The 22,269-nt window shown below is 34.3% G+C and overlaps 1 protein-coding gene across 1 annotated transcript in view; it reads left to right on the forward strand.

Annotated features, from left to right (window-relative positions):
- Positions 1 to 2,370: 2,370 nt before the first annotated feature.
- Positions 2,371 to 22,269, forward strand: part of LOC138943350 (bromodomain adjacent to zinc finger domain protein 2B) — a 157,309-nt gene continuing 137,410 nt past the window's right edge. Inside the window, exons 1-2 of the mRNA XM_070314106.1 lie at positions 2,371 to 2,493; positions 14,138 to 14,229. The gene's annotated coding sequence lies outside the window, so the exon portion shown is untranslated. The remainder of the gene's footprint in view (positions 2,494 to 14,137; positions 14,230 to 22,269) is intronic.

Consider the following 22,269-nt stretch of genomic DNA (forward strand, 5'->3'; position numbering starts at 1 on the left):
AGCGATATTTGCCACCTGCAACACAGGCTTCGTCCATCATGTCGCTGAACACTCGTACGCACATAACGGTTTTACATTCGACCCAAGTTTACTTTTGCATTTATGATCTGAGTCAGCGATTGTCAGTACCTTACTTGCCGAGAACAAGGTTACTGATACAAAGACCGCGGAACTTTATCGCGCTAGGAGTTACATTATCTATATTTACCACAGGTCTCTAATGAATGGCGAAGTACATAATTTAAGACACATTTTGATATACAAGTGATTTATTTTAAAGATACATGTATAAAATTGTTTTAGGATATATAAATTTTAAAATATTAAAAATTATCTATATATATATATAAATCTTTCTAATTTTTTTTAATCACGCAGTTTTTTTTTTTTTTTTTTTTTTATAATTATTTTTGAAATTGGAAAATCTAATAATAAAATTCACGCGAAGAAGAATAAAAATAAACAAAGTTCATCTAGATTTTATTCAACTTAAAAATTTTTTAAGATTTAATAGTTGATATTGATAATTATTAATATTAATTATTAACTATATTAATTATTGAATATATATGTACAGATAATTAATGTTATTAATTAATAAATATTAGAATAATATTAAATGTTTTAATTTAATTCTTATGCAATTTTTTTTATTAGTTGAAAAGAGATCAGTAATTGGATAAGTAGATAAGACAAAATTTTTATATACATATTTTGTACATATACATTTGATAAATACGCTTGCAATTTATGATAGAAATATTCTTATAAGTATGCAAATTGATTAGAATATCTTAATGGATATTGTAAGATCTTCTTAGTCATTAAATATAATCGACAATATACATTGTTCGCGAAGTGCACGTGGCAAATCATTGAAAGGTGCAATCTATAGCGACTTGTTCGATTATTTATGGCCACGCACTCTTCGGCGTCATATCCTATCCCTTGTGAATGTTAGAAGGTTACTACGAGAACAACGGAGCACGCATACGCGGCATTTCGAAGGTGTTACTTTTAGCCGACAAAAAGCATTTTAATATAATCGTTATTGCGATTGTACAACTCTTGTACTCTTTTATAAAAAATTCACTCGTTGAATAACGAGAATAAATAAGATCGAGATACTTATTAATTAGTAAACGCGCTTTTCTCGACTCAATTCGTCGCAAGCAAAGCATTCAGGGCTAAAAGTGGAATCGTAAATCCATATAAACTCGTTTCACTCTAATTTTTAACTCTAACTGCGGTTTTCCCTTCGACTGATTCGCAAATGTATCTCATTCCTCGAAAATTCTCGAATCTCGTCCCTTTATCGGCCGTTAATTTATGTTCAATTGCGTGTAAAATACGCCGAGTTAAATAAATGTGCTCGCTATCCAGGTGTCCTGGTAGCAACTCGGTGCAATTGGCGCACCCACCTTCTGCCTACGGTAGGTCATTTGGTTATTTATGGCCCCGAAGGAAGAGGGTGGCGTTTTCAGGGAGGTGACGGACTCTTTTACTCGCGCGAGCGAAAGAGGAAAGAGAGAGATAGAGGAAATGAGGGTAAAAGAGAAAGATATACAATAGAAAAAGAAAGATACAGGGAAAGAAAGTGACAGACTAACGGTGGTGGAAACCGAAGGCGCGTGTAGCGAAGTCTATAAAGGACTTGCTTTATTGATCTCACAGTTCGAGCGCGCTAGGATACCGATATAGTCGCCGAGTAATACCGTAACAGTCGTCAGGTCTTTAGATAAAAGAGAAGGGGCTCTTTCAGCGTATTAACATTCGAAACCTCGCATATGTGCTGTGTATCGAGATCGCTTTTTTAATCGTCAAACAAATATCGCCACGGGGCTAATCGTTAATCGCGATTAATCCTCTTTCGCACGATCGGCTATTATAAAAGAGTGTAAACGAGATTTGATTCTCTCTTTATAACAATTGTAAATATAATAATTTCTAATAATTAACTAATTATATATTAATCTATTTTTATAATAATTTCTGCGTATTTAATAAATTATATATTTATAATTACACTAATTAATCGCTGTTATGTTATCATTATTCAGATGAACGATTAATATTCCTTATAAATATGCCTTCCAACACTTAATAAAATATATTATCTGTTTTATTTCGCTACACATATTTCTGATTGACGATATATACAATTTAACACTCGCGAAAGGATTAGGTCACTGTCGACGCGACGACGGACTCATCCCCTCTCTCTCTCTCTCTCTCTCTCTCTCTCGTGTTTTCATTCCATTTTCCCCTTCCCTTACCTACCTACCTACCTATTACAATAGGATACAACGGTGGACGGTGGGTTTATATTTCCATTTCGAGCGCGGCTGTGCGTAACTTCGCATGTGTCCGCAAATGACGTCGCGTGTTGCGTGTGTGTTTCAAATCTTCGAACTCGTACGCAGGATACGCATTTTGTAGCCCGGCAAGGATTTGCTTTCGGGTCAGCGAGCGAGCGCGCAATCGAAATGTCAGGTGAGTAGCCGCCTTCCTGCAGTCAATAAAGAGTTCCGAAGTTGCGCTGTGCCGAAAGTAGACGAACGGAGATAGAAAGATGCGGAGTCTTTGATCGAACGATAAAATCGCCTCGAACGATTCCGCCTTGCGAATTCTGTCTCGAGACTACGCGAGATCGTTTCTGAATAACGGTGAGATAGCGATATCTGCCATGAAGAGAACGCGCTCTAACCTCCAAGGTTGCAGTTGGCTTCGAAATGATATCAGGAATGAGATTTACCTCGTTCTAACCTCAAAATTTCATCCTAAGATATTTATCGTTAACCTGTTTATTAAATTATAACCATTATCAATATCATATTTTTCGAGTTTGATAAGTTCTTCAAGCTAGACGTAGGAAAAATAAGAAAATAGACTTTTTGAGCATTTTACAATAATACAGGGAATTTCCTTTTGTATCTGGAAAAATCATGGAATTTTGTCGGTACTTAGGAAATTTAAAAAAAAATCCTCTGTTTGATAATTTTCTTTTTATATTATAAACAGTCGGTAAGCCATGTAGATTATGTATTTAAAATATATTATAGATATATATTTATGTTTGTTTATATACAGAGTGGCCCACGTAAACTGTTACAAGCCAATAATTCTGAAAATATTTATCGGATTAAAAAGCTGTTAATTGTTTCTTTTATTAATTCTTTTTACAAAATTTTATTTAACTTAATCTAACCTAACCTAAACAATATTTCTGAGATCACGCTAGCACAAGTTTCGCAGAAAGAATTAATAAGTGTTTAGATGAGAATGAACAACAGTTCGAACACTTAATACAATAAAAAAAAAAAACTATGGTCTTTGATTTAATTTATTATGGTTTTATCATTAGTTTGAATGCACTCTACTTTAAAACTTAAATGCTTATAACTTTTGATAGAAACATTTTTCGAACAAATGTTTCAGATGAAACTTACTTGTTTTTTTCCCATTGAGAATCCAAATATATAACATTTTATAGAGGATTCTATTTAAAATTATAAAGTTACCCTCCCCTTTAAGAGAAGAAGCTGGGGCGTTTATGTTTACGTAATTAGAAAGATGCTTTGAATACATGAAACTTTCTCATAAACATGTTTTTGACTTGACAAATATTTTTATCAGCTTATAATACTTTACGTGGGCCTGTATATATTCAATGTCTTAACAAAATATTAAATATGCAATAAATACTTTTTATTGTAACTTTTAATGACAAAAAAAATGAAAATTTTACATGCAAATGAAAAATACTTATCTTATGAAAGTTATTCAGTTTTTTTCAGTATATTTATAGATATAGTACTTGAAACTTAAGAGAGGTGTTTTCCTTCATATAAATGAAAAACATTAGAAAATGTATACAATAAGGAAACTTACTTAAGAAAGTTGCACCCCAATAAATCTTTAAAATATTTTCTTTACCTGTAATTTTGAATAAAAATACCTGGAAGATCAGGGAATATTTTTACAAGATTAGAGTAGACATCCTATAATACGATCTTGTACGAATTTTTTAAATTAATTCTTAGAGGGGATTCTTATAGAGTATAAATTAGAGTTTACATAATTATATTTAGAAGTAGTATAATTATAGTTTAATAAGATTTTTTCGTTACCTTCTGTCTCGCAAAATACGTGTATTAGAGACGAATTTTGACGATATAGCGATTCTCGTCTCTCTTAAGATTGGTACGACAGAGTCGACGTTTAAGCGACTCGAGACAAGCCAGGGTCGCGGAATTCCAGTAATTTTTGCACGATTACTCGAGATGTGCCATTAGAGGCGCGCGACGGTGCGGCAAAAGGAGTGCTCATAGTTAAGGCCGATCTTAACTGCGTCGTGGGACGATGCATGATCGAGTGTCGCCGCCTCGGTGAACCTCGCATCGTCATCTACGCGATCGGACTTTCTAGAAACCGACGTGTAACTTTTAGTCTCCAGATATCACATAGCAGCCATGAACAATTTTGCGCGAAAATTCCATATTTAACGAATATTGATGAAACTTGTGTAGCTCGAGATAACAAATCGAGTACTACGTTGTCAATATTCGTTGCTAAGATTTTCAAATCTACAACAAAATGATATATATCTCGTAAATATAAAAAAATATTGTATCCTTCTAATGATATCTTTGATGAAAAAGAAAGAATTACTGTTTACTAATTTTTCTTTTTATCTCTCTTTTATATATTCTTGTAAATGGAATGTTGTATCTTTCTAATGATATCTTTAACGATAAGGAAAAAAATTGTTCACTAATTTTCTTTTACTCCTCTCTTTTACATATTACAATTATTTTATTTAAAATACTTGGTTTACTTAGTTATCTTATTACTTTTATTTCTATAAAATACTGGACTTATGCGTTGTGAAATTTAACTCCATTATCGAGGTGTCAATGCTACATTTTATTGCATCTTTCTTGCAATACCACAGTTATTTGTAGTACCTATCAATACTAAGTTGTCGATATCTTCCCGCTGATAACATATATTCCGATGATATCTTGGAACTGTAAACTATTCAAAATGAAAATATTCGATTGACAGATATGGTTTATAATAGACATATAGCAGTACTTCGTTAAGTTGTCTTTTTTTTTTCTTTTTTTTTTCCCTCCAGTACATAAAGATAGGAGCTGTATTCTTGGCGAATTCAATGATTCGATTGACTGCATCGTGATGTCACATATTGTTAAAATAATAAAATACATGGCGCATTATTTAAATTCGAAAAAAGCAAATAAATGCTCATTTTACAATATATGCGTAACTATGAGTAATTGTATATATTTATTATTCAATATTATTTGTGAATGTATTATTTATAGGAAAATCAATATTTATAAAACAGTCGCATTGAAATATGTTAATAAGTTTTGCAAGCTTAGTAACGAGATAGCTACGGTCGTTTCGTGTATTTACATAAATGGTCATTCATACGGTACGGCATTGCATCGAATCGAATAATTAAAAATGTTTCAATGATATCTTTGTCATTCATGACAGAGCTTGATAGCGCGATAATGGAGAGCGATCATCCGCGCTTGTTTATTTCGTATCATGGTCAAAGCATACGAGGGTCAAAGGCATCAGGCTCGTCGAGTACCATGCGTCGAGCAATAAAATATATTTTCTAAAATTCAACGACTGGTTCTTTGGATTGTCAAAGAGAAAAAAATCGTTGCATCGTATTTTGAAAAAAATTTCTGACGATAAAGTGTATTCGAAATAATCTGATTCTGTTGTGTGATAATATTAAGTAATGGCGATGTGAAAATCAAATGATCAAACTTTGAGATCACAATTCAAACTTTATGATTGATATTGTTTTAATATCCGATGATTGTATTTCTTTTAAAGTGCAATGATAGATAATTCTGTTTATTTTATAGAAATAAATAAATAAACAAACTAAATAAATCAAATTTTGGAATAAAATGACTATATAACAAAAGTAAAACTAAAATCAACGTATCAATTTCCTTATCGGTAAAAGGTATCAATACTTTTCTTTTATATATTTACAAAATAAACAGATATTTTTTAGATAGATATCTAAAGTTTTTATACGAATTTTTCTTATCATGTGTAAAATGTGCAAATTATTTAATCTCTAAACAATGACATTATGTTTGGTGAAGCCTAGTCTTTCGCTTTTGATGTTATCATTTATTCTTGTCTTACTTTATCATAGATATACATAGATAAAAACTTATTCTGACATAAGAAATATTGCTATTAATTGGAATCCTTATGGTGTTACACTATTAATATTTCACTTATTTATCAGGACGTATCTATAAAAATGCGAGAAAACTCATTTTGAATCACTTACAAGAGAATCTCGCAAATCCGAAAAGTTTGATTTTGATGAAACTTTACACATGTGGGGCGGGGGGTTTTTTTTTGGGGGGGGGGTAAATAGATGAATTTAGAAATTTTCAACGGCCCAAAAACGATTCTAAGGGGTGAAATCAGCCCATCTATGAAAATGCGAAAGAAGTCATTTTGAATCACTTACAAGAGAATCTCGCAAATCCGAAAAGTTTGATTTTGATGAAACTTTATACATGTGGAGCGGGAGGTTTTTTTTTTGGGGGGGGGGGGGGTAAATAGATGAATTTAGAAATTTTCAACGGCCCAAAAACGATTCTAAGGGGTGAAATCAGCCCATCTATGAAAATGCGAAAGAAGTCATTTTGAATCACTTACAAGAGAATCTCGCAAATCCGAAAAGTTTGATTTTGATGAAACTTTATACATGTGGGGCGGGAGGTTTTTTTGGGGGGGGGGGGTAAATAGATGAATTTAGAAATTTTCAACGGCCCAAAAACGATTCTAAGGGGTGAAATCACCCCATCTATGAAAATGCGAAAAAAGTCATTTTGAATCACTTACAAGAGAATCTCGCGAATCCGAAAATTTTCATTTTGATGACATTTCACACACATGTTTAAGTAGATGAGTTTGGAAATTTTCAGCAGTCAATTCTAAAGTTTGAAACCACCCCCTATCTATTTACCCTCCTTATATGTTATGTAAAGTTTCATCAAAATCAGAATTTTCGAGCTCGCGAGATTTCTTTTGTTACTACAAAACAAAAGTTTTCTTTCGAATAAGTTTATTATATATATATATATATATATATATATATATATATATATATATGTATGTACAGTACAAAATAGTAAATGTCATACGATAGGAATAAATTATACAATATCTCGCATCTTCTCGTAAAGTCTTGCACAATTTGTCATGTTACGAATACCTTATTGTCGCTATTATCATAATGCTTGCCTTCAATGTCACTGGAATACAGATCGATATTTGCGAGCGTATGAGAAACGTAGCTTATACAGAAGAAGTAGGCATTATACGTTTTCGAAGCGAAAATGCGATATTGAACAACTTAGAGTTCACGTAACTTTGGTCTTTAATTGGAATTGTTTTCACTTTCAGTTTGTATCGACATTTTCAGCGACAATGCCGCTTTTATTTCATTTATGATTACGAGTATATTACAATAGTTTAAATGCCAAGACAAGGTCGATTCTAATCTGAACAAGTACACAATCTCGAACTGAAAATTATGAGAGGAATTAAATTAATTGTTAAAACATACGCAAGAATAATATAAAAATTGATTAACATTTATTTATAACCCAAGAAAGAGAGATAACAATGTTTCCAATTATTAAAACTAGAAAAAATGTTTTCAATTAATTTTTTTTATTCGTAAAATTGTAAAATGTACCGCGCGCGACTAAATAAATTGACAGATGACAATTGATTTGATGTAAAGCTACATACATAACGTAAATATACGCAGTAAATAAATATTGTGTTTTATATCTGCGACTGTAAAAGAGAAAATAAAATTATTGTTTTTATTATCGTGTATTTCGCGAATATATAAATCAATTGCACGCGAATTAAGGAAAAGTTATTAATTCATAAACTTATAATTCATTAATCTACAATTCATTAACATATTCAATATGTTAAACAATTCAATATACATATGTATATATAAATCAATAGAAAATTTCTGATTTAATAATATTAATGAATGATTTTATATTCGTGTGAATGAAAAGTGTTGCCCTAATTTTACTAAATAATTTAACGTTATGTTATAAAGTATGTTGACAACTCGATCTACCAAAATACATACAGGGTGTCCTAGACCACCCGTACACCCCTTTTCTTTCAAAAACTAAGCATTTTAGAGAAAAACATTTTGAACAAAAATTGTATGGTTTTGAGGGGAACATAAGATATGGTGTCATTGGTTTGACCTTGGATGGCATCGTTAAGGTCAAGTCAAGGACACCTTTAATTTCTTAAACGGAACCCCCTACTTTTTATTGCATATTCTTATAGCTTATCTCGAGAGCTTTCCAAAACACTATAATAAAGTATTTTTTCATTAAGTACTTTTTGAGTTATTTTATATTTTAATCTGACATATTTTGATATAAAAAATAAAATATTTCGTAAGATATTCAGTTTTCGATAATCTTACCGTAATACTTTTATGTACAGAATAATGAGACAAATTAATTAGTGCCAAAAAAAACAAACAATTGTTTAAAAAAATACATTGTAAATAATTTTCTTAAAAACAATTTTTTTTTATACTAATTGATTTGTCTCATTATTCTGTACATAGAAGTATTACGGTAAGATTATCAAAAACTAAATATTTTACGAGATATTTAATTTTTTATATGAAAATATGTCAGATTAAAATATAAAATAACTCAAAAAGTACTTAATAAAAAAATACTTTATTATAGTGTTTTGGAAAGCTCTCGATGTCAGCTACAAGAATGCTCAATAAAAAATGGGGGTTCCCATTTAAGATTTTAAAGTTGACCTTCACATAACCTTCAAATGATTTTCCAAGGTCAAATCATTCTCACCATCTTATGGCCCCCTCGAAATCAAACAACTTTTGTCTAAAACATTTTTCTTTTCCGGGCTTGGTTTTTGAGATATTTGCTTGAGGAGATTAAAATGGGACACCCTGTATATATATATATATATATATATATATATATATATATCAATCGTACATAACCATATTCATTCATAAGGTATGCTACAGTAGTGGCAGAAACAAAATGTCTCGGGGGTAATACGAATTTCGGGCATTATTTATTATTGTCCAGTTTTCATATTTTCGCAACAATTTATGTCGCTTAACGCACACACCTTTTCGTATAAATAGTAATAATCGACATTCGCATAAGCGGGTATGTGCGCCACCATGGCATATGATAACGCACCAACACGCATGAAAATCTCGATATTGTTTATAAAATATATAATTATAGTTTATTAAATACGCACGATATTTGTTATAATGTATTAAAAATAAATCTGAAAGGGATGTCCTTTTTTATATTCAAAATTTAATATCTGGACTTTGTATTATACTTGTATAACATAATTACCGTATGAATGCAATAATATTTGAAGAAAAAAAATGGAGACACTAAATAGCGATAATAGCACTAATAGCAGATTCGCGAGTCCCCTCCCCCCCACCCCTTCTTTAATGCGCTCTTTACTCGAATTAAATTAGCGATACACATTGGAAAATCGAAACGCGTCGTTTCCTGTATGTAAAGCCCTCGAGCTGTATGTCGGTCGTTGCATGACAAGTTCGAGACAAGTTCTTTGCATTCTTCGTCGCTTCGTTGGGTCCCGGACTCCTAAGCAATGGGATCTGTACTCGCGCTAATTATCCAGGTCCTCCATTAAAGCTCCGGCAGAACTTACTTCGGCGACGCATCGAGAAAGGGAGAGGGTGGGGTGGGGAGGGGAGGAGGGGAGGGGGGGGCTGGCTGCCAGGTCACCGCCTGTCCTTCCGGTGCAACAACCCGGAATGCCTCCCAGCGCAGCAGAACTCGTCCTCAAACGACGTCCACGTCTCGGGCGCGTCGCTACGTTACGAGCGCCACGTCCCAGCTTTCTCCTTCCTCTTCACCCCTTCACCTATCCGTGCTCACCCTCTGTCCTCCGATATACCAATTCCGCTCAGTGCTTCGCGATGGAACGTGAACTCGCCTTCTCCTCTTTCTCCTCCTGCTTCACCTTCTCCCTATGCCCAGACTGTCTCGCGCATAGCGATTCAACGGAGAAAGGACCGGCTAGCGGAGCCATGACGGAAGAAAGAAGGAGAACGGGAGAACCGGTGCGAGAAAGCAGATACGGAGCGCAGGACGAAGATGGATTGATACGCGGTGCGGTAGAGAAAGATAGATAGATAGATAGATACATAGATAGATAGATAGAGAGGGGGGCGGGAAGGAGTGTGGGAGGGAGGGAGGGAGAGAGAGCGCGAGGGGAACAGCCGGAGGGACGTAGAACGTGAACCGATGCGGCTGTCGCGAGAGAACGAGGCGTTGCGAGGTAGGGAAAGGAAAGGAGAGGGAGAGGAAGAGAGTGGAGAGGACCCGCTCTCCGAGTGTCAGGAACGAAGCGAGGGACGAGGAAGAAGCCGGCTGCGGTATAAGAGCGACGGAGAAAGAAGCGAGCGAATCGAGATAACAAGTGCAACGGATCAAGGAAGAGAGAAGGAGATAGCGATACACAGAAGCGAGGGACGTGGGTAGAGATAGAACCCAAAGAGTGGTAGCGCGTGCTCGCAAACTCAAACCAGCGCCTCGTCGTCATTCTCTCTCTCTCTCTCTCTCTCTCTCTCTCTCTCTCTCTCTCCTTTTACACCATTCCTTCATCCCCTTGCCTCGTCCCCTATATCCCAACCACCCATCCGCTCTTCGCTACGTCGTCCTCTGTGGTGTCCGCCTAACCACCCTCCCCCCTCTTGCCACTCCCCCCTCTCGATCTGCCTCTAGTACCGCACAATCCCTTGCTGCTCCCTCCCCCTCCCCCTCCCCGCCCCGCCTGTCCACCCACAGGCCCGCGAAACCGCTCGTTGCCGTACCACCGAGCCACCCTACGTACCGACTCCCCCATTACCCGGCCGTCTCCAATCCTCTCTCCCTTCGCCTGCCATCCCTGCCTGTTAGCCGATTCCTCTTCGCTTTGCGCGACTCCGCTCTCGGTCTCTTCTTCTCTCTTGCGACTACCGTCCCCGTTGCGGCCCTCGCTCCCGTCTCCCCCCCCCTCCCTCTCCCCCCTGTCCTGCAACTGCTTCGCGACGCCCGGCGTCACCCCCTTCGGGCAACCAGCACACCCGAAAGCTATAGAACACGACAGACAGCTCCGCGATTATCTTTTGTCCGATCGTATGTCGCGCGTGTATGCGTGCGAGGGGATGAGGCCGGGGATGAGGGAGACGAAGAAAGGACGTGTGAGAGGATAGCAATTTAAAAGCGATATAATAGAACAAAATGGAATAGAAATTGTTCTCTCGAAAGTGTTTTACAAGAGAAAAATAATCAAACGCGCGATTGCGACATTAGCTTTTATTTCCGTCCTCGTGTTTATCTCGTTTTAACATATGACACTAATTCGCTATAAAAAAAAAAAAGAGGGGGGGAGAAAATGAAAAAAGGCGCGATAATGACTTAAAAAAATCCAAATAAATTTCATATCTGTTTTTTAAATCGAGTGAGCAGAGGAAGCGGGATTTCTCAAGATTTATTAATAAACGGCTGAGAGAGAATCCGACGATTAGGGTTACTGATAATCGTCGACGATCTCTTTCTATACGCTGCGCGCCCTTCTCGACGATTACGAGTATATCCCTTGATCTCGACGATACAGAGCGATACTTTGTGATGCGTACGTCGGACGGCGAACTGGAATTTTACGCGTTTCTGCGGAGAGGGGAGCGGCAGGCGAGATGCGATATCGAGAGCGGTTTCCACAGAGGAAAGCGCGCATAGATCTCGCCGATATTCACAGGGTGAAAGGGAGTATGTGCGCGCGCGTTCGGTCGCTTTGTGTGCCTTGTCCGTCTGTACCGTGTTCCCGAGAACGCCCTTCGGCTAGGGCGAGGTTCTCGCTTTGTAACGCCGGTGATTTCGAATCGATCGCTCCTTATATTTTGTAGATTTTTCCGAAATGGCGATGGGAAATGGATTGAGAGAGATCGTGAATGAGATACGAAAATTATTGCTCGAACGTGAAAATCGCTGTTCGGATTTTTTAAATAATTTTTATTGGCACGTGGCTTAGTTTGTTGTGTTGCGTAAATCGCGTTATCAATATTTCAATATAAAATATTTTAATTTTCTTACGTGGAGTCACGTATGTGTAATTAGGTATAGCAAATTAAATTGCACGTCGATAAAAGTAAAGTTGTACGATGAGTATAAGCTCCGTTTATTATAACTCTAGAGCTTTTTTAAAATCTACGTAGTTACTTTATATAATAAAATCATAAAATAAAGAGCGTCTTCTTTTTTAACAAGAATTTTGAACTCTGGCTTTTTAAATATTTACTTGATAATTTGCATAATATGCAGATAACGTCAAGCGTTATTTACATAGTCGCGTGTGTGGGTTGCAAAATGATTATATTCTTTTAATTCTACTAGTGCAAAACAAATCAATATACAATAGGTTACATAAATACTCGTGGAATGGATCGTGAAATACGAAAGCAATTGTATCTGAATTTTAGCATATACATAATTATACAATATAGATGTATGTATAATTTATATTTCAGAAACTAGAATAAACATGTGTGTCGGATGTTTTCATATTTAACGCGAAAACTAAAACGAAGATAAACGGGATTTAGATCCCTATTCTCTACATGGCTACCGATATTTTGACGTATCAAAAAACTTATGCGACTACACTTACAGAGCCAACAGCTACCGGTAACTGTTATAGAATAACGCCCTAAGTATTATGCAGGGTGTCCCATTTTAAAGGACCCACTCAAATATCTCAGAAACACTGCGTTAAATCGAAAAATGTTTCAAACAAAAGTTGTGTGGCTTCAAGGGGGCCATAAGATGGTGACAATGATTTGACCTTGGAAAATCATTTGAAGATCATGTGAAGGTCAACTTTAAAATCTTAAATGGAAACCCCCATTTTTTATTTAGTATTCTTGTAGCCGAAACCGAGAGCTTTTCAAAACACTATAATAAAGTATTTTTTTATTAAGTACTTTTTGAGGTATTTTATATTTTCATCTGAGATATTTTGATATAAAAAATTAAATATCTCGTAAAATATTTAGTTTTTGATAATCTTACCGTAATACTTCTATGTACAGAATAATGAGACAAATCAATTAGTATAAAAAAAAAAAAATTGTTTTTAAGAAAATTATTCACAATGTATTTTTTTAAACAATTATTTGTTTTTTTTTGGCACTAATTAATTTCTCTTATTATTCTGTACATAGAAGTATTACGGTAAAATTATCGAAAACTGAATATTTTACCAAATATTTTATTTTTTATATCAAAATATGTCAGATTAAAATATAAAATAACTCAAAAAGTACTTAATGAAAAAATACTTATTATAGTGTTTTGGAAAGCTCTCGAGATAAGTTACAAGAATATGTAATGAAAAATAGGGGTTTCCATTTAAGATTTTAAAGTTGACCTTCACATGACCTTCAAATGATTTTCCAAGGTCAAATCATTGTCACCGTCTTATGGCCTCCTTGAAGTCACACAATTTTTGTTTGAAACATTTTTCGATTTAACGCAGTGTTTCTGAGATATTTCAGTGGGTCCTTTAAAATGGGACACCCTGTATATGCCGTTTTCTGAGATCGCACGTATCCAAAATTTTTAAACTTTCGCACACTAATTTAAATTTGAGATTAAGTATATCTCGTATACACAAAATTAAGTGCGACAAAATTTTGCAAATTTATACGAACTTTTAAATGCCGAGCGGAATTAAATTATTATCGTGAAAGTTTTATATTTGAAAATAATTAATTTTAATTGTTTGAGAACATCATTGATTTTTTCCTTGAGAAAATTTTAACTCCGCCTTAGTATGACGCATATTTAGACGACGTAACAACCTGCATCCACATGGATCGTATCATACGCATACTTATGATATGTACCCATCTCATTGTTATTGCGATAACTATAACGATTACGCGGCATAACCTGCCATTTCTTAATACCTTGGTTTCTTCTTTCTTTCACAGGTGAAGTTGAGCGACGATTGAGGGATCAACGCTGCCATCGATCTTACTGCATCATTCGGATATGACACGATGCAACTCGAAATAGAAAATAGGTATGTGCGAAGATAATTATATATATCTCGTGAATTATTTATGTAAAAGCGGTTCATCGAAGTACGAAGGTCGCATAGGGGAATGCGATAACATAATTAAACACCGCACCACGCGATTGCCCTTTAGTCTGTTTTTTTCCGATAGAGGAAAAAGTAATAGAAGGATGAAAATGAAATGTGATTCCTTCAATGGATAATTGAAATGACACGTAAAATGCGATTATTACCGTGTAAAATATTGTAATGCCACAGAAATATGATACGTTTAAATAACGCGAGTTTTTAAACAACATAAATGATAAATATAAAACGGAATTACCATCGCGCATATCCGGTATCTTCAGATTACTTTATTTTTCTGTGCAAGAGAGAGAGAGAGAGAGAGAGTTCGACCGTTACAAAATCTTCGTACCAATTTTTTCGTGCGATAGCGACGCGGAGCTTTTTATTATCCTCGTTCTTCTCTGCGTTTTATCCTGCACATGGCAGACTGGATTCCGGAATTTTGTGGATTTGGGGAGAAGGAGAGAAGGTTATACGCGGCGGATACGTTATTGGCAGTGGCTTTCGAGCCGATGGTGTATTCAATCGAATCGGAACTGCCTAGTTCCTATAACGCTGTTTTATTCCGATAACGATCTGCATGACGAGGGAGATACGAAGGTAATGAAAATTGATAGCGTCTTTAGCATGTTTAATATTCGTACACATATGATATGATATAGGACTTTATTTATATTAAATTTCTGCAATCGCTCAAATGGCATAAAGCGGGCAAAATTCGGGCAAAATGTTTTCGATTGCGTCTGGTGAAACATCTAATTGAATAATTCAGTTATAATTGCTGCCTTATCCTTTATTACATTTAATTAATTTTAACGAACGAAAATTTAGCGCGACGGATTTTTATTATGATTATTCCAGTTAATAGAAATCATTAAAATTCGCGATATGCTATCGATTATTTGTCCAAATGGAATTAAGTTTCTTTCAATTGCATTGCCAAAATGTTGGATATTCTGGATTTACAATATAATCAAGCAATATCCGGTAAAACTCGCTTGTATTATCGATACAACGGGTTTTCGAGCGAAACTATGGATATTGGAGTATCGTTGTAGTATTTTTTTTCTATGAAACAAGTGATATTCGGCGTGACATAAAATTCATATGATATACGATGGTGGATATAGGCAAATTTCATTTGACCCGCGTATCGAAAATGTGATTCGTTCGATTTATGCAACGAACGTTTGCAAACATTATTATATAAATTAAATGTTATTGGCCATTATGAGAGAAATAGAAATCGTTTAGCTTTATTGAAATAATTTAATATTTTATATATATATATATATATATATATATATATATATATATATATATGTGTGTGTACAATATATAATGCAATACAAATTTCAAATATTTAAAAGTAAATTGTTCATACTTTGTCCTTCCATTCCGTATTTCTCATATATTCATTATTTTATTATTTTAAAATAAGAGAATAACAATATGACATGATTAATTTTACAAGATATTTTAAAAGAGAAAATAGATAAAGTTGGGAATATTTTAATCTTAAATTGATTTTATAATTTTATATGTATTAAGTGTCAGAAATCGAGGTAATCATATGTATGTAACAGAAGTTATTTCTGAAGGAAGGAGAAAGTAATATATGAACAATTTAGTTCATATATCAGTTATATACAGGGTGTTCTAGACCACCCGGTACACATCTTTTCTTTCAAAAACTAAGCATTTTAGAAAAAAACGTTTTCAACAAAAATTGTATGATTTTGAGGGGAGCATAAGATGGTGTCATTGGTTTGACCTTGGATGGCATCGTTAAGGTCAAGTCAAGGACACCTTTAATTTCTTAAACGTAACCCCCTATTTTTTATTGCATATTGTCATAGCTTATCTCGGGAGCTTTCCAAAACGCTATAATAAAGTATTTTTTAATAAAGTACTTTTTGAGTTATTTTATATTTTAATCTGACATATTTTGATATAAAAAATTAAATATCTTGTAAAATATTTAGTTTTCGATAATCTTACCGTAATACTTTTATGTACAGAATAATGAGATAAATCAATTAATATAAAAAATAATTGTTTTTAAGAAAATTATTTGCAATGTATTTTTTTAAATTTTTTTTTTTTTTTTTTTTTTTTTTGCACTAATTGATTTGTCTTATTATTCTGTACATAAAAGCATTACGGTAAGATTATCGAAAATTAAATATTTTACAAGATATTTAATTTTTTATATCAAAATATGTCAGATTAAAATATAAAATAACTCAAAAAGTACTTAATGAAAAAAATACTTTATTATAGTGTTTTGGAAAGCTCTCGAGATAAGTTACAAGAATATGTAATGAAAAATAGGGGGTTCCGTTTAAGAAATCAAAGATGTCCTTGACTTGACCTTAACGATGCCATCCAAGGTCAAACCAATGACACCATCTTATGTTCCCCTCAAAGCCATACAATTTTTGTTCAAAAATTTTTTTGTTTTTCTCTAAAATGCTTAGTTTTTGAAAGAAAAGGGCTGTACGAGTGGTCTAGGACACCCTGTATATATATATATGTAATAATTTATTTTTAGGGGCAAACGTAATATTGTGTTTGTATAATCCGCAAGATATAATTGTATATTGTATTGTACATATATCGATTTGAAAAAATTAAAATTTTCTCGCGAGATAGACAGTTTTATATTTGATATATGATGGCTCGAATGTACCTGAAATGCACAATAAAGTTTTTGACGCGGAAAAGCTATTTCTAAAAACTACGTGGTTGATAGAACATGTTTCACAAACATCTCCAGACCGCTCCCGCGTATTTCTACATCACGGTCACATACATTAATGCGGGTGCGGGATGCAATTTGACTGTTTCAAAAATAACTGACATGAAGCATGTAATATAAAAACGCTGAATTTTTTTATTTGTTTCCATCCGTAAATAGCATCAATATATATCCTAAAATAACATGCTCGAGTTTTAATTATTTTCTAGTAGAAACTTATCGGAGAACTTAGAACACATACATATACACACACATTGTTTAGATTCACGCAACTCTTAGGTACTTACAAACTTGATCTCGTCTGGTGTATTTAGTAGTCGTGACATAACCGATCGTACAAATTTCTAGAAAATTAGCATTTTAATTATCTTACCGATAAACTCTCGCAGCATCCTCTAAACTTTAGATTCGCCAGGATGTCTAATCCCTGGAAACGCATAGAAAACCTGGAATTTTCAGGAAATTTTTTTTATATCTAGAAAAATCAGGGAATTCTCATCAAATTTTGTTGGGACCCAGGGAATTTAAAAAAAAAAAATCCCCGCAATTTTGCTCTTATACTGTAAGCAGTAAATCCACCAATAAGTCATCTTGTGAATTATGTGTTTAAAATTTATTATAAATATATATCTATTTCTGTTTATGTATTCAATGTTAAAATATTAAATATGCAATATGCAAAATATTCTTTATTTTAATTTTTAGTGATAAGAAATAAAATTGTTAATTCTAGTACTTGAAACTTAAATGACTTTGTGTCTTTCCTTTATATGAATGAAAAGCAATAGAAAACGGGTACAATAAAAGAACTTATTTTAGGAAATTGCATCAAAAAATGTTTAAAATATTCACCTTACCTGGAATTTCGAACAATAAAAATATCTGGAAGATTAGGAAATTTTCAGGAAATTTTTTTTACAGGATTTGAGTAGACACTCGGTCAGCATTCGACAATAAAATTAACGCGGCTCGTGGAAGAGATACATACTTTGCAACGGCACACGGTGAAGTTCGGGCGCGGATCGAATAAATCGTCAACGGACGGATTCCGTGTCTCTTACTGCATACACGCATAGATACGGGGCTGTTGATTGCAGCGCGCGCATGCACGGCACCTTGCGCGGCGTCGGCGATCGCGCAATGAGAACTCGTCAAAATGAGTCGACGCCACCCACGCTTTCTGCTCGCGCCCGGCAGTTTTCTCGCAGCGGCGCGTCAAATCGTATATTACAAAATATGTGATATGTAGGCCGTGTGCCATTGCGGTATCCACAAGCTACCATACGAACGTCATTCCGCACTTATTATTGTTAGGTATGAATAGAGGATGCGAATATCTTCTCACAAACGCGCGATAATCTCGCACATTTTTATTATTCAATCTTGATGCGTTCTAAGAAGATCTCAAGTACTTGATATAATAGAGATATTCGAATAGTTTGCGAAGAATAGCGGTGCATAAGCTATTTTCTTTTTTCACATTTCGAGAAACTTGTGACGCGAAAGAAATTTTTAATGTAAAAACAAGCTCTATTTTACGATAGTAGTTTTTCGATCGGTCTGTAAAGAGAAAAATGAATGTACATGTAAATCCAACTTTTATCAACGCAAAAGTTTATTTATCTCTTATTTAATTTTTGCCTTTAATTTTCTCTCTCGTTTTTCTCTCCCTCTCTCTCTCTCTCTCTCTCTCTCTCTCTCTCTCTCTCTCTCTCTCTCTCTATCCGCCCCTCCCTCCCTCCCTCCCTCTCTTCTTTTCTCTCTCTTTTTTTCTCGTATCAAAATCGCTTAATTCTTTTGTATTTGCATCATATTTTCTTTTTACTCAAACTTTGTACTGAGAAAAAATATTGTTAACTCGACTAAATCCGTTCAACATGACGTATATTTGATTTAAATGCTTAAATAGTTTCAATTAAAAAAATGATAATTAGTTGAACGGATTTAGTCAGATTAACAACTTTTTCTCCTCAATGCAGCAAATTCACATTCTGGTTTTTTTTTTATATTATATTTTAAATCAAATTTACTGAATCGGTAGTGATGAAAACAAGAAAGATAAAGGACCACGTTCGATTGTACAATATATATAAAAGTAACGTTTTCGGTCAAACTGCTTGAATTTTTAATAAATGTTATAGTTCTTGTCTCCCGGATCAATAATGTCAAATTACAGAAATTTTCTATGTTCAATTTCTGAATTATACGGGTATCCACAAAAAAATATCGGAACCTCTTAATATTTCGAAAAATACGCATTTTAGAAAAAAATATCCCGTATAAAAGTTGCAGGGTTTTATGTGACGCATTACATAGTAGTATTATTATGATCTTGAATATAATGTTATCATGGTCACGTAAAAATCACTTTGGAATTTTTAAATGTAAACCCTTATTTTTGATTGCATATTCTTGTCTCTTGTCTTGAGAGCTTTTTAAAAGATTATAATAAAATTCCTTTCCATTAAGTGACATTTGCTACTTAATGCGTCACTTAAAATCCTACAACTTTTATTGAAAACATTTTTCTCAAAAATATTATATTTTTGAGATTTGAAAAAATATTTCAAATAAAAGTTGTAGGATTTTAAATGGTCTATTAAGTAGCAAATGTTAATGTGACTTTAAATAGCATTGTTAAGATCGAATCTTCTAACTCGGAAAGTATTTAATTAAAAAGAATACTTTATTATAGTGTTTTAAAAAACTTTCAAGATAAGCTACAAGAATATGCAATCAAAAATGGAGGTTCAGGTTGAAAAATTCCAAAGTGACTTTTACATGATCTTGACAATATTATTCAAATTCATAATAATAATATTGCTATATAATGCGTTATATAAAACTCTGAAACTTTATATGGAACACTTTTTTTTTAAATGTGTATTTTTCGAAATATTAAGAGATCCCGATACTTTTTGTATAATTCAGAAACACTGGACATGGAAAGTTTCTGTAACATGACATTTTTGATCAGGGACACAAAAACTATAACATATCACAAATTCAAGCAGATTGACCTAAAATGTTTTTTTCATATGAATCATGCGTGGTCCTTTTGTTTCTTAATTTTTTTCTGCATTTTGTACATCAATATTGCCATTAATGTAAATATTGATTCGAGAGAGATATTAATGCGCCGATACGAGCTATGCCTTCGCTTATTCTTAATCCTTTAGGAATACTTTAAGATCGATAACTTTGTTCTTTCGGTAATCATTCGAGACGATATTGCCTAACAATGGCATGACACGTCATTAATTTAAATTTAAAAGAACGATGAAATTCTTGCCGTTAGAAGGATCGTGTCACACAGAGCGCGCGTGAGAATAGATATATCCCGATAATAGAACGATACAGCACACGCGCGTGTTTCGCTGTCGCTGGACACGTTTGATTTACAACCCGCGTTGTGCGTCGCGTTATTTATTCGGCATCTATGCAAATTTTATTGTTCTTGCTCTTTGTTCGGTCAGCGCACTCGGAATTTTTCTATCTCTCTCTGTCTCTCTTTCTTTTTGGTGCTCGCATTGGTGAACGGTTTTTAAAATTCGCGTCTCGCGCGTATCACTATATTCTCATTCGATTCGACACGAATGGAATGCATCATCGATTCGGATTTGTTTTTCACGATACGCAGAATGAGATTTGTGCTAACATTGATTCGGTCGCGAGAATTGCAAGCGACACAAATATCGCAAGATTTGAAGTATATATACCAGGTATATAAATATGAAACCGGAATTTGCCCATAGATGGCCCTAGCTGTCAATGTAGTTACCGTCAAACCGCGTCATTGGCGCCATTTTCTTGTTCTGATAAAGATTTTCAACTCACAACAATACAAGTTTCATACAACAGCATAGTTTTTAATAGCGTTGAACATGTCGAATTTTGTGCCTGGAAACTACGATTTGCGGACAGCATTGATTTTCTGTTACCATTTGAAGAAAACTGCTGCAGAATCGCATCGAATGCTTGTCGCAGCTTACGGTGAGCATGCTCTTGGTAAATCACAGTGCTTTGAATGGTTTAAAAAATTCAAAAGTGGCGATTTTGACGTGAGAAACGAAGAACGTGGAAGAAGGGTGTGATCTATTATGAGCTGCTAAAACCTGGCGAAACCGTTAATACCGAACGCTACCGACAACAAATGATCGATTTAAATCAAGCTTTGCGTGAAAAACGACCAGAATATCAAAAAAGGCAACACTAAGTGATTTTGCTTCATGATAATGCACCATCACACACAGCAAAACCGGTCAAGGAAACGATTGAGGCGTTTAGTTGAGAAATACTTTCGCATGCGGCTTCCTCACCAGACTTGTCTCCATCCGATTACTACTTATTTGCATCGATGGGACACGCACTTGCCGAGCAGCGCTTCACTTCTTACGAAAATGTACGAAAATGGCTCGATGACTGGTTTGCCTCAAAGGAGCAACAGTTTTTTTGGCGTGGCATCCACAAATTGTCAGAGAGATGGGAAAAATGTATAGCTAGCAATGGGCAATACTTGGAATAAAATATTTTTTATCATTTTCATACAATAAACGTGTATTTTCTATACAAAAATTCCGGTTTCATATTTATATATCTGGTAGATTCAGCAGCGTGACATTTTACATTAGATTTTACGTCTTGAATGTGTGAAATTAATTATTATGGCATTATTAGAAGAAGAAAGTCTGGAATTCCCCGAGCGGATTAAACTGAGCGTGCGTGGTTTCCTTTCTCCGGTGCTCTAAAAAGTTAGCTTTCAAGACAATTTGCGCGTACTAGGAGGATGAAATACGTGTTTCTCTCTAATTAATTGTCCCGCTCCATCCTCTTTCTCTAATTGAGAAAAATGTAGTACTAAGCTGAGCCGATTAAAACGGATGTTCTCCCATCTGTCGTGTGCGGGATAACATTAACTTTCAACTACGATCGCGAAATTCGGTCGAAGCACGTACCGGTTATCGAAATTCTGTATAATACAGAAATATTAAACTCTCGTTATACGCGTTTATAATGAGACAATAAAGTTCGCTTTTGCGCCGCTTAATTGTTAATGTCAAATCAAAATTTTGTTTTTATCGTAACGGAAAAGTCCATAAACGTATAATTTATATCGTTAATAATATTCCGCGCAAGATCTAAAAGTCGTAGTGACAATATTCCGTAACGTATCTTACTTTACAAAACATTCGCGCGCTTTTCTCGTCGTATAGATT

The sequence above is a fragment of the Polyergus mexicanus genome, unplaced genomic scaffold (assembly GCF_030449975.1).
Source record: "Polyergus mexicanus isolate NDT 795.1 unplaced genomic scaffold, iyPolMexi1.0 SCAF_26, whole genome shotgun sequence".
In the NCBI taxonomy this organism is placed as follows: Eukaryota; Metazoa; Arthropoda; class Insecta; order Hymenoptera; family Formicidae; genus Polyergus; species Polyergus mexicanus.